The sequence below is a fragment of the Lissotriton vulgaris genome, chromosome 8 (assembly GCF_964263255.1).
Source record: "Lissotriton vulgaris chromosome 8, aLisVul1.2, whole genome shotgun sequence".
NCBI lineage: Eukaryota > Metazoa > Chordata > Amphibia > Caudata > Salamandridae > Lissotriton > Lissotriton vulgaris.
In genome coordinates, this window is record NC_141696.1 from 1556219661 (window position 1) to 1556232587 (window position 12927).

The window sequence follows — 12927 nt, forward strand, 5'->3', positions numbered from 1 at the left end:
TTGCTAAGTGCACTGACTTCCCAAGCTTTTCTGAAGTTGTGCTTTGGGTTACTTGTAGCCCACACCCGAGCATCATCTGCACCAAAGATTGTGGGCCTACACTCCAAGAGTGTTCCATGGTCTGCTTCTTGCATTTCCAATTGAGGCTCCTTTGCGATCCCTAGTCTGTTGACTGGTGGCTCCCCTCGAAGGTAACTCTACTTTTCCTTGGGCTTCCCTGGTTGCTCCAGACGTGCCCGGACTCCCTACCAAGAGGTGAGTCTCCCAGACCTTGCTGGTCTGCACCAAAGCCGATCTCTGCTTTCTGCGTGGGTTGCTGTTGCCAAGGCTTATTGGGTCCAATCCGACACCGCAGCACTAGACATCCTTTGTGGGACAGCTCGAATCCAGCTCCTGGTTGTCGTCGACGTCTCCGGGACCTCGTGGCTGAAGAGTCAAGCTTCACCTTCTTCACCTGAAATCACCCGACATCGGTGGGCATCCGCTCATCGCCTTCCTGGTCACTGGCTAGTGACCCAGACTCTGTCCCCTCTGCTTTCAGGTTCTTCAGATCTCCGATCCACCCTTGGATCTCTCCAGATACTTTCCACTTGGACGACAGCAGCACTTAACAGCAGCTATCCAGTGAAATAGACGATGAAACCCGACACGAAAAGACACCTATGCACCCGGCTTCCCTGGGTGAGGTAACTCGAGTGCTCCGGTGCTCCTGTGGGTGTTGACTCTAGAGCCTACTAGTTCTAAAGGGGTTTGCTCCAAGTCCTCTTCTAAGAGTCCTTAATCTGTAATTTTTCAAACACGACTTTCCCTTAGCAGTTAATGATGATTCGTGGCTGTGTTTAGACACTGCACTCGTCCCCGTGGGTCCCCTGTGTCACTAACTTGGGTGGTTCCTGGTGGCCCACGCGGTTCTACAGACCCTAGTCCTGTGCTCTATGTAAGTCATGGTACTTATATCACTTTCTTAATATATGGTTTGGTACGCCCCTGGGGCTCAACGTATATTGTGCTAATTTACTGTGTGCTAAATAATTTTTCCGTATGTACTTTTGCCTCTAGCCTCATAAAGAGACCAGAGGGATGTGTTTAGAATAAATACCTATATTTTATATATATATATATATATATATACCTGGTGTGGTTATCTTTTCATTTGGTCATTCACAAGATTATAGACTGGTAAAACAAGCGCTTTACATTCCTTCAAGACTTAGCCTGAAGGCTGCTCACCACAGCTACCACTAGGATAGCGTGGATCTCCCTGGGGGATAATTCTGCTCTCGCACCCACCGGTGCTCCTGTGGAGGGTACCCGTCAACGAAGATAGACAGGCCATGCGTATGGCAGAGCGCACCTGGAGATCAGCCCCTTCGGCACTGCACCTTAAAACTCTGAAGAAAAAGAGAAACACCTACTTCAGGAAAATCAAGCGCACAAAATCAGATTTCTTCAGCCTCCAGCAAGACCAAGCAAAAAACCGACCAAGAAAACTGTTTGAACTAATCAATACACAATCCAAGGAACAACCCCAACCATCACATAGCACTATAGGTGATACACCATCCTGTGAAGACTTCTCTGCTTTTTTTAATCTAAAGACTGATAACATAAGGAACAATCTCCTCAATGACGTAAGCCTTTACTCCAACCCCCACAGCATAACACCCAATGAACCAAAGAACCATGCTACATGGTCATCCTTTGACACCTACCTCAGAAGAAACAATTAACAAACTGCTCACCACACTGAAACCTTCTAATCACCTCACAGACCCCCTTCCTGCTAACGCTGTAAAGGACTTCATCCCACTACTTCTACCACTCTGGACCAAAATTATCAACAGTTCACTTCAACAAGGACGCATCCCTGACTCCCTCAAAGTTGGACAAGTCACACCTATACTCAAGAAACCAACAGCTGACCCTACTGACCTAAACAATTACCGTCCTATTACCAACTTTCCCACCCTTGCCAAACTGTTGGAAAAATGCGTCCAACTCCAAATAACAAAACACATTGATCGGTTTGACCTCCTCAACCCTCATCAATCAGGCTTCCGAGCAGGGCACAGTACTGAAACTGCTATGACACACATAATTGATGACGCCCTCCAAATCCTAGATCAAAACAATTCCTGCCTCCTCATCCTTCTTGATCTCTCCTCAGAATTTGACACTTTCGAACACGAGAACTTACTCGAGTTGTTAAACACCAGAATGGGTCTATCTGGGACTGTACTCAAGTGGTTCACTTCCTTTTTACATAACCGGTCTCAGAAATTCAAGAGCAACAACCTGATGTCCTCACCAGTGCCTGTAACATTAGACGTCCCACAAGGATCTTCCCTATCGCCAACATTGTTCAACCTGGTCATGGAACATCTCACCACCTTGTTACACGCATCTAATGTACACTTTCACATGTACGCTGATGACACCCAACTATATCTGAAATTACAATCCCCCAAAGACATCATACTTCTGAACACAACGCTCAGAAACACCCAATCATGGCTTGCCGATAATCACCTCAAACTCAATGGTCTGAAAACTGAGTTCCTTCTGATCTCACCTTCCGCGAAAAGCTCCACCACTCAAACCTGGCTTAAGCACCTAACTGCATTCAATGTCCAACCTACCATCGTGGACTCAGCGAAATCTTTAGGCATAACACTTGACGCCAATCTCAATATGCAACAGCATATCAGCAAGGTTACTAAGGGAGCTAATTTCCAAATCAATACTTTGAGGAAACTTAAACCCTTCCTCCCAGCCAAGGACTTCCAAACTGCAGTACAAGCCCTAGTCATGCCGCGCATAGACTACGGTAGCGTCGCCCTCTGCGGACTCCCCCTTTCCACAACTGCACCCCTGAGAGCCTCTTTGAACGCTGAAGCGAGGCTTATCACTGGATCAAAAAAACACTTGCATATTTCCCCTGACCTAAAATCCTTAAACTGGCTGCCTTTTGAGGTCAGAATACATCTGAAAATTGTGTGCATGACCCAAAGGGCTAAACACCACAGCTCACCCGGCTACCTCACTCAGAAGCTGACAATTTCTGGTGGCTCAAGAAACACAAGAAGTACAAAGAATCTTCTTCTGAAACCTCATAGATTTCGGAAGGAAAATACATATAAGCGCTCCTTTTCAGGAATGGCACCCAGGATCTGGAATTCACTCCCTCCAGAAACCAGACTTATCACCTCCACTACATTTTTTAAGAAAGAAGTGAAAGCTATCCTCATGGCTAAATTCACCTAAAACTTGTACTTCACTTTGGAACTATTTGAGACTCCGCACCTTTTGTAATATTCATTTATCTGACTGTCTACTTGTATTATTGTTTTAGCTGATTGACTATGCTCCCTCATGTACCTACCCTATTTTGCTACTCATCTATTACCTATAACTATTCCTTGCTGAAAAGCCTGTTAATCGCTCTCTTGTTTTTCCTACCCCTTGTTGTTGTTTTTTGTAAAGCGCTCTGATATCTGCAAAGATCTTGTTCGCGCTATATAAAACTTTCAAAATAAATATGCCAGGCCAACTTCTCACAGAGAGTGTCATAGAGTAGAGGGCGTAGATTGGAGCAGAGTTTTGTGGGGCAGTATAGTATGTTCTGGAGTGGTGTAGAGTGGAGTGGCATATTGGGTGTTGTGTGGCGTATGGTTTTGTAGAGTAGAGTGGTGTACAGCAGAGTAGATTGGCGTACAGTGGTGTGGCATAGAGTGGAGTAGATTGTTTTAGGGTGGAGTGGCAGAGTATCAAAGTGGTGTAGAATAGTGTGTCGTAGCATAGAGTGGAGTAAAGTGGCATGAAGTAGAGACAGTTGGGTAGAGCATCGTAGAGTGTTGTAGAATAGCAGAGTGGAGTAGAGTGTTGTACAGTGGACTGTCCGAGTTGAGTACACTGTCGGAGTGGAGTAGAGTGTAATGGAGTAGAGCATCAGAGCATCAGAGTGGAGAGTTGTAAAGTGTTGTAAAGTGGAGCCGAGTGGCCAAGAGCGAAGTGGAGTAACGTACAGTGGTGCACAGTAGATTTGCATAGAGTGCTGTGGCGTAAAGCACATTGGTGGAGTAGAGTGCTTTGGCGTAGAGTGGTGCAGAGTAGAGTTGTATAGAGTGGCGCAGAATAGCGCACAGTGGCAGAGAGTAGAATGTTTCTGAATGGTGTAAAGTGGAGTGGTGTAGAGTGGCGATGTGCAGAGTAGAGTTGCCTAGACGGGTTTTGTGTAGAGTTCGGTGCTACCAAGTAAAGCAGAGCGCATCAGCATGGAGTAGAGTTGTGCAGAGTAGAGAGGCTTAGGGTAAAGTGTTGAGAGTGCAGTGGTGCACAGTAGAGTGGTGTATAGTACAGTGGTGTAGAGTAGAATAGAGTGGCAGAGTTCAGTGATATAGAGTGCAATGGCATAGAGTATATTAGTTTTGAGTAAAGTGGTGTAGGGTGTATTGGCATAGAGTGCTGTGGTGTAAAGTCGAGTAGAACAGATTGGTGTAGGGTGCAGTGGCATAGAGTAGATTGTTTCAGAGTAGAGTGGCATAAAGTGCAGTGGCATGGAGTAGAGTGCTGTATAGTGCAATGGTTCAAAGCAGAATAGAGTGGCTTGGCGTAGAGCGGCATAGAGTGTAGTGGTGTACAGCGAATTGGCATAGAGGGCAGTAGAGTGCCACAGAATGCACTGTTGCAGAGTAGAGTGGCGTATATTTCAGTCGTGGGGAATGCAGTGTTGCAGAGTAGAGTGGTGTGGGACGATGCAGTGGTGTAGAGTGGAGTGATGCAGAGTACAGTGTGGTGGCAGAGAGTGCAGTGGAATGGAGTGGCGTAGAATAGAGTGCAGCGGCGTGGATGCAGTGGCACAGAGTAGAGTTGCATAGAGCTTAGTGTCAGAGTGCAGTGCTGCAAAATAGACTGTCGTAGATTGCAGTGGTGTATAGTTGATTGGCGTAGAGTGCAGTGGTGTCGAGTAGTGTGATGCAGAGTAGAACAGAGTGGCGTAGAGTGCAGTGATTTAGATTACAATGGTGTAGAGTATAGTGGGGTAGAGTGCAGTGGTGCATAGTAAAGTAGAGGGGGTAGAGTGCATAGGCATAGAGTAACGCAGAGTAGAGAGGCATAGAGGGAAGGGTAAGTGATGTAGAGTGCAGTGACAGTGCGGAGTGGTATAGAGTGGAGAGGCATAGAGTGGAGAGGCATAGTGTGGAGTGCTGCAAAGTAGAGTGCAGTGGTGCAGAGTAGAGTGGAATGGGGTCAAATGGAGAATGCATGGTGTGGTAACTCACTGTCATTACAAACAACACATCTTCAATTGAAATACCACATCATTTGCACAAACATACAGTTTTACTGCTAAAAGTATACAGCGCACAAACGATAATGTGTGGAGATATCATCACCTTGTGTATTGATGGCATTAAAATGTTTGTTTCCACCACACTTCGGAATTACAAGAATTACCCCCTGTAGCCAGCATGATTGTCACTGAAATCCTCTCACTTTGAAGAGAAAGAAAAGTAAACACCAAGCTCCTTGGAAAACAAAGCCTGACATTTCCCGTTGAATGTACAGCAAATGTGACGGAACAAGATTTAAATGCATGTTTACAAAAAAGGAACACTCGGGCGGATACTGTAAATAAGGTTTGGGCAACCAAAAGGACAGACTCAAGCTGGACAGCCTAAAACAAATAAAGCCAGTAAATAGAAAGCAAGAAAATGTGAGTTAGAAAGCAAACGGTAAGCCACGGGTGGACTGCATCCCCAGAGAAGCTTTCTGAATGTCCCCAAGTTGTCGTTAGCAAACCAGACTAGGCTTTGACATAATAATCTGTCATCTGCATGTCACAGAATGTGCTATGCAGGAGACACGTTATCGCTAAAGACTACAATATGGTTCAAAACTGCAAATACAGAAAGCACATATCTCTACAGAAAGTGCATTAATGATCAGAGTTATCTTTTTCTAGATGCATATAGCACCATTTCGATGCCCGTCAATGTTGTGTCACAACACAGTGGCCAGTTTCTTTGTCAAAAACGGAAGTGAGACTGATGCAAAACAAATGTTTCTTACTGCCCAAGTGAAAACATGCCCAACTGTATCACCCCAACACCCTTTAAATTTAAGACTGAATTTCATCAGCATGATGAGGTTACTCCTGCAGCACCTCTACTATGGAAATCAAGGACAGACAAGCATTTGCAATGCAATAGGTCTCGCATTGGGAAAGTTTGAGCTATTGGTATTGTAAATGACAATTTTTTTATTTATGTGTTGGTTTTGAAAATAGCGAAATTAATAGCTTTGTCATTTACATTGCCAATAATTATAACTTTCGCAAATGTGACACCTATAGCATTTGTAATGCAATGTGTGTTGTATTTACGTGACTTAGATGTATTGATATTACAAATAACAATGGCTTAATTTTTTTTATAATTAATACTAAGACCTGTACAGTAGCCGGTAGACCTTGCCTTTGGCCAGGCCTAGCACATTGTCAGTGGCCAAACCCCACTGCTTACAGTATTCTTTCTGCGGGCACCAAATCCTGCGTCACACGGGCTGCTTTTCGTAGTGCGTTTGTTCGCAGAGATTGGGTAGCCAACCTGTTGCTAGCTACTCATGAATGGAGCCCATCCAGCTAGTCATTTATTTTCTGCATACAGTGGGATTACCCTCTCCCCCTTTTAAAGGGAAAACTATTATCCCTACTACTTTTTCTATTTAGTGAAAATTCATAACTTTGTTGAAAATTTTGATATTTTGCTCACAATGCTATCTTTTGTGCGGCTCATAAAATGGCAGCTGCGAGATTGCGATTTTCCTTAAAATTGCAATTGTATTCCAGAAAACAAACAAAAAAATGTTAGCCCACAATTCTGACCTCTCGGTAGCCACAAGGCACTCCTCTGGGGTCAGGCACCTATCAGGTGCTCCACATGGCTGTGTCATTTTTTTTCCACAGTGTGAGAGTCACATACTTGTTGAAAAAATAAAATCTGATTGACAGGATTCGCAATTTTGTGAATTGTGGTTTTAAATGGCAATGATGTAAGTGTTCACCCCTCAGCCAACTTTTCTAAATGCTTACTTCTCTAGAACTACTCAACAGATTTACACCAACCCGATGCACACTGAAGGAGCACAGTTCTACTATCAAGTCCCTTGTAGCATAAATTCAGTCTCAATTATTGTAACCTGTGTGGACGTCTGCCGTTCTGTGCTCCACTGTTATCCTCAGGGATGCCTCAGCACTCTCGGCTAACTCAGAAAACCCAAAGCAGCTGACATATCTAGATGGATGCAACTGAGACATTCCATTGTCACAACACTGCAGTACATTCACAAAACCCTAAAATAGAGGCCCCTGACAGGTAGAAATCAGTGACAGCATGGAGAGATCACATAAGGTAAAGGACCTGAAACAGAAGAAAGGCAACTAACATGGTGAAATATCCTACTTCAATGTAGAATCACGCCTCACTTGACACCAAAAGATTGGAAGCGAAAATAAACAAGAACACCCGATTGTACGGTTCTTAAGGGGAATGAAAGGGAGAAGGAGGAGGACGTAAATCTAACAAGCAGTGTTCCAACAGTCCATCTGCTGAATCAAGCTGCACAAGTAAACATATCCTCCCAACATATAATACAAGCTTATATGTTTTATTCTCAGCAATAAATCGAGGAAATGGAAATATTTCAAATGCAACCAAAAGTACACAGTATCCTTAGAGTCGTGGAGGCTGAGCCAAACCACACAACATTTTTTTTACATGTGGGCTGTTTCAACTTTAAAATAGTTTATGATATGATGGTGCAAGTGTGTTGCTGAACTGGCGCCAGCGGAGGACATACAATGGAACTAAAAACTGAAGGGATAATAACAGGATTGGATCAGCGCCACAAGGTAAATGATTATACTGCTCGATGTTTTCAAAGTAAAATATGGTTCCTTGCCTTTTTTAAATAGGATTCTGCTTAATAGTATTTTTAAATAAGAAACAAATGCCCTTAAACTTACTGTCCTCTAGCACCTGAAGACAACGCTGCTTAAAACCTCCCATAATCTACCTGAGGTCCTGTGCACGCACCCACATCCGCTAAAAGACGTTGCACTACGAGGAATCACTGCGCCACCACACAACCGCTTCCTTTCATCTGGGGTGCTGACTCGGTAGTGTTCCTCAAACCAGTGCTGATAGGAGGCGAAAGGCAACAGCTAAGTACCTGAATCTTACGTTCATTCACACTTGTGATAGGATTGTGAATTAAAACCCTGAGATCTCAGTAGCAGCGGCACCAGTACACTCGGGGACACTGACACCAGAGAGCACTAGGACATGCACTAAAGGAACTACAGATGTCCAGGAGGATCTGAAACACTTTTCAGTTGTACCACCAGATCATATCACTTCATTTCGACTAGTTCTTACTTTGCTTGCAGGACTCTGGTCATGAATGGGAGGTCGGCTCCATTTTTCGTCTTCCAGAATCCTTCTGGCGTCAGTAGGCATACATATGCAGATTCGATTCCAGTACAGGTTGCTGGATAATCGTCCACTTCAAAGTGTGTGCAAGTGTCGTCCTCAAAGATGTACTTCTCACCACACCGGCCACAAGCTTTATTATTAAACAAAAGAGAAACCTTTCTCCTACGTCCATTTGAAAATGAAAAAAAGCACACTACCTGGCACGGTGAATCTCAAGCCTCAAAGATGCAGCCAAGAAAATCAACTAGATCAGATAAAGCGGATGAAAAAAGTAAGTCTCTTTGGAGAACACCCTATGTATTACCTTATGAAGTAACAAGTTCATATTACGGAGTGCCGCCGCGCTGCCCGCGGCGACCCGGAAGCTCTTGGCCGGCCGGCGAATCAGGTCGCGGCCGACCGGAAGTCCCGCCTCCCGAGGTCCGCGAGCCCGATTGAGAAGAGGAGACGAGCCGCGCCGCGCCGTGAGGAGCCCGCCGGAAGAGCGCAGTCGGTGAGTGGGGCCCAGGGCTGAAGTGAAGTGCGTGCCTGTGTGTATGCCTGGGAGGGGAGGGGGGGAGTGTGTGTGTGCGCGCGTGCGTGACTGTGTGTGCGCATGCGTGACTGTGTGTGATTGAGCCTGTATGTGTGTCGTATGCCTGCGTGTGCATGCGCGCGCCTGTGTGTGTGTGTGTGCGTGCATGCAGAGGGGTGGGGGCTGCCTGTGTCTGTGTGTGAGCAAGGGATTTGCTTCGCGCATGCGCAGCTACCAGACGCTCGCTCCCGAGGTGAAATCTGACCTCGTCAAAGCGCGCGTCTGGTAGCTGTCCTCATTCCTAAATACGGGCGGCAAAAGGTCTGAAGCAGACACTCTCAATGCTCACGCATTGAGAGTAAGGTCTGCTCGACCTAAAAAACGGGAAAGCCGCTAGGGGTGATGCGCAGTGGGCGTCCTATCATTGTTTGCCTGCCCCATGATACTCGGGGGTACGGTGAGGCCGCCAAGAGCTTAAGAGAAAGAAATTATGGGGGAGAGATACAGGCCTGAAATAAGAAGGGCGGAGTCCAATACCCTAATGCAGAGGCTACCACAGTATTTTTGTCCGATGCAAAACAGTTTGTGAGCACCCACGCTGCAAATGATGAAAGGCTGTACCCTCCCCAGGGATAGCATCCTTTCATGAGTGGGCACTACCTATGCTCACATCCAACAGAGACCAAGCCAAAACTTGTAGGCATCCACTTGAAGGTATAGCACATCTTTTCTCATACTTTGCCCGTACACTGATGCTCTGCTAAATATTTGCTCTGACATAGATTGGTCAGTCTTTGCCATACAGGCACACTACCAAAACAGTTACAACATAGACAACACTTCTCTCACACACATTGTCCCATCCAAGGCGTTAGTGTCCCACTATCCACTCATTGGTACTTCTAAATCATGAATAGGTGCAGCGGCACACATAAAAAAATACGTCTGAACCTCGGTGTTTCAAAACACTCCCCATCCATAGTAGCTTTTTCATCCATATCGAGGAAAGTGTACTGTGCTCTTTTAACATGTGCTTTACACCTTGTCAGGGCTATCAAGCGCTATATATGTGAAAATAGAACCCTGCCCTGGGACACATAAGGTCAGACCCTGCCTGCACCAGCAGCAGGGTCTCACTGTGCAGGGGAGTCTCTGTGCACAGGCACCGTCTCTGAGAGTCCAAGCTGAGAGGGAGGGTTTCTCTGGGCCGCGGTGTGAGGCAAAGAGAGGGACGGGAGCTATGGGACAGGGAGAAGAGAGGTGGGAAGGGGAGATGAGGAGAGGGGAGATGAGAAGAGGTGAGATGGAGAGGCCGCAGCCCGGGAGGGGCCATGGCTTGAAGGGGGGTTGAAGGGTCGCAGCCCGGGTGGTGGGGGGGGGGGGGGGGTGGAGGGCATGCCTTGAAGGGGGGGGGGTGCAGTGGACTGAAGACTCTACCTGGGCAGACCCCTGCTCACAGTCCTCTCCCCCTCGGTCTGGGACGGTGAAGTTGACAATCCGAGGCCGGGGGTGACGTCCGGGGTCAGAGGGTGAAGGTCACCGCACAAACCGAGGATCCTTCCACCCCTACCGCTGCTGGAGCCGAGGAAGAGGCCGGAAGTGACCGCATTTACTGCTGGTGCTGTCTCTGCCCTCGACGACCGGAAGAGGAAATCACGTGCTTTCCGGTCTGGAGCTGAGAGTAAAAGAAAGACACAAGGGACTAAACCGAAAGAGAGAACGGACTCAGCAGTAGCTCTGGCTGCAGTGACCCTGAGCGGCCTCGAGGCTGAAACCACCTGCGGCCGAAGGAGGAGAAGAGACCGAACCCCCCTCCCCCCCCCCACCCCCCCCCCCCCAGGGGAGGATAACACAACACCCCCCCCACCCCCCCCCCCCCCCACACGCTGGAAAATGTGACATAATTTATTGGACTTGCTCCAGAAATATGAAAAAGCCACGCAGCAAAAACATAGGCTGGGCGAGAAGAGTAAAGTTTCTTTATTTTTTAAAATATTCATGTATTCGAGTTTAAGGAAGAACATAGGAAAAAAGTACACAGGCATTAGAACACTGTATACCGTAGGATTGCAATATGTCAGACATCTGTAGGACATGGACAGCTCAGCTGGCATCAATAATGCATACAGTATGACATGGCATGTTAAGCGTCCCCCTCAACCCAGTAGAATGTAAATGACCATGCCACGCATGGGGCTCTGCAGTGCACTTCTTTATTCTACAGAGTGCCACTAAACTTAGCCTTACTCTCTCTGGAAAATAATCTAGGTTCGCTTATCACCTCCATCTCCCAGCTTACTGCTGCCATTTCACTTTGAAGCTCTAAGATTTCCACCTTTCCTTGCACCTCTACTCCTTCCCAACTTCCCACGAGATGCACCTCGCCCCCTCACCCCGATATAGCCAAGCTCAACCTATCATCTGCAAACTTCGTTAACTCACACAAGCCCTTGAACGCCACCCTTCTTCAACCTTCATACCCTAGCAACCCTACTATCTACACTATTCCTCTGTCAGAACTAAGCATCCACCTAAACCCTCCCGAACACCCCCTCATAAGTACAACATCCCGATCACCCTTCAGAGCCCAAGTGCCCCCGTCACCAAAACAGTCTTGACAGAGCTGCGCTGTCTGCTCCACAACTGCAGATCTGCAGTAGAACACAAACTTGAAATCTCCGATACCATCACCCATCACAATATTGACATGCTCTTCCTCACAGACACCTGGTTCAAAGATACCTCTCACTCTATGTTTGATTTCCTATTACCCACAGGCTATTCTATATTTAGGAATGATAGAACTGACAGCACGGGGGAGGTGTTGCAGTCATCTTTAGAAACTCCCTTTAACGCAAGGCTTCTCCTATCAGCTCCTCCCACACCTTTGAATGCCTTTCTCTTGAGCTACAATTGCACCACCGTTCACGCCTCAGATTCCATGTCATCTACCGCCCGCCTCGTAGTGGCCCTTCGTTTTTGGAGGAACTCACTGACTTCATCAGTGACCAATACTCGCAAAGTGACAATCAGACTTTCGTGGGTGACTTCAATCTCCACTGGGGCCTACCCCAAGACTCTTCTGCAAACTCCCTGGCCACCTTCCTCTCTGCAAACGATCTTATCCAACACTGCACAGAATCAACTCACTCTAAGGGCTCAATCTTGGACCTCGTTATTTCTAAAGCAGGCATGCTTTCTATCAAAACCCCTATTCATGTAGATTGGTCTGACCACCTCCTCATCCCATTCTCTCTTCAACTATCACACTCTATGTAGGAACTGGGACCACCATTTCTCTAGGGGGGTAGCTTGGCTCAAGCAGGAAGGCAGCCAGGGGCTTACGTGTAAAGCAGCTACTTAACACTCTCATCCACTGAGACAAGAAGTGGGCGCAATAATGGAGACCACACCAGTAGTTGTGGTTGAAAATCAAGATCTTTTATGTAGGCTTTAGATCAAAGCAATTAATGCATTAGCAAATCATCAGCATTTCATTAAAGTACCACATTACAGCATTTCATGGAAGCCTTCCAAAATGCATTTCCTGTAAAATGGTGAAACATTTCAGTAAATACTTCCAGTAAAGCAGAAAACTTGAAATAACACAGCCTGTCGCGTCTACTCTTCAGCAGGCTAAAAGGGTATTTTCATAAACCACGGACTAGCATGCAGGAAGCAATTATAAGCATTTCCTCTTGTAAATATCAACAGTTTAGTCACCAAAATCAGATCATCAAAATAGTGCTGGAATGAATTCCTAGGGATTAGGTTTGAACCCCATCAGGAACTGTAGAAGCCCTCCCCTGCAAGAAATTCAGTACAGGGAAAAGTATCGCCACTTTGTCAGCAGGCTTGAAAACATATAAGTAAGCATGGGCAATACAGGCCGCATGACGGCCACCAAACACCAACAGT

The 12927-nt window shown here is 46.5% G+C and overlaps 1 protein-coding gene across 1 annotated transcript in view; it reads right to left on the reverse strand.

Moving 5' to 3' along the window:
• Positions 1 to 10613, reverse strand: part of LOC147700385 (uncharacterized) — a 77461-nt gene extending 66848 nt beyond the window's left edge. The window contains exon 1 of the mRNA XM_086935758.1: positions 10447 to 10613. The gene's annotated coding sequence lies outside the window, so the exon portion shown is untranslated. The remainder of the gene's footprint in view (positions 1 to 10446) is intronic.
• Between the last annotated feature and the right edge of the window lie 2314 nt (positions 10614 to 12927).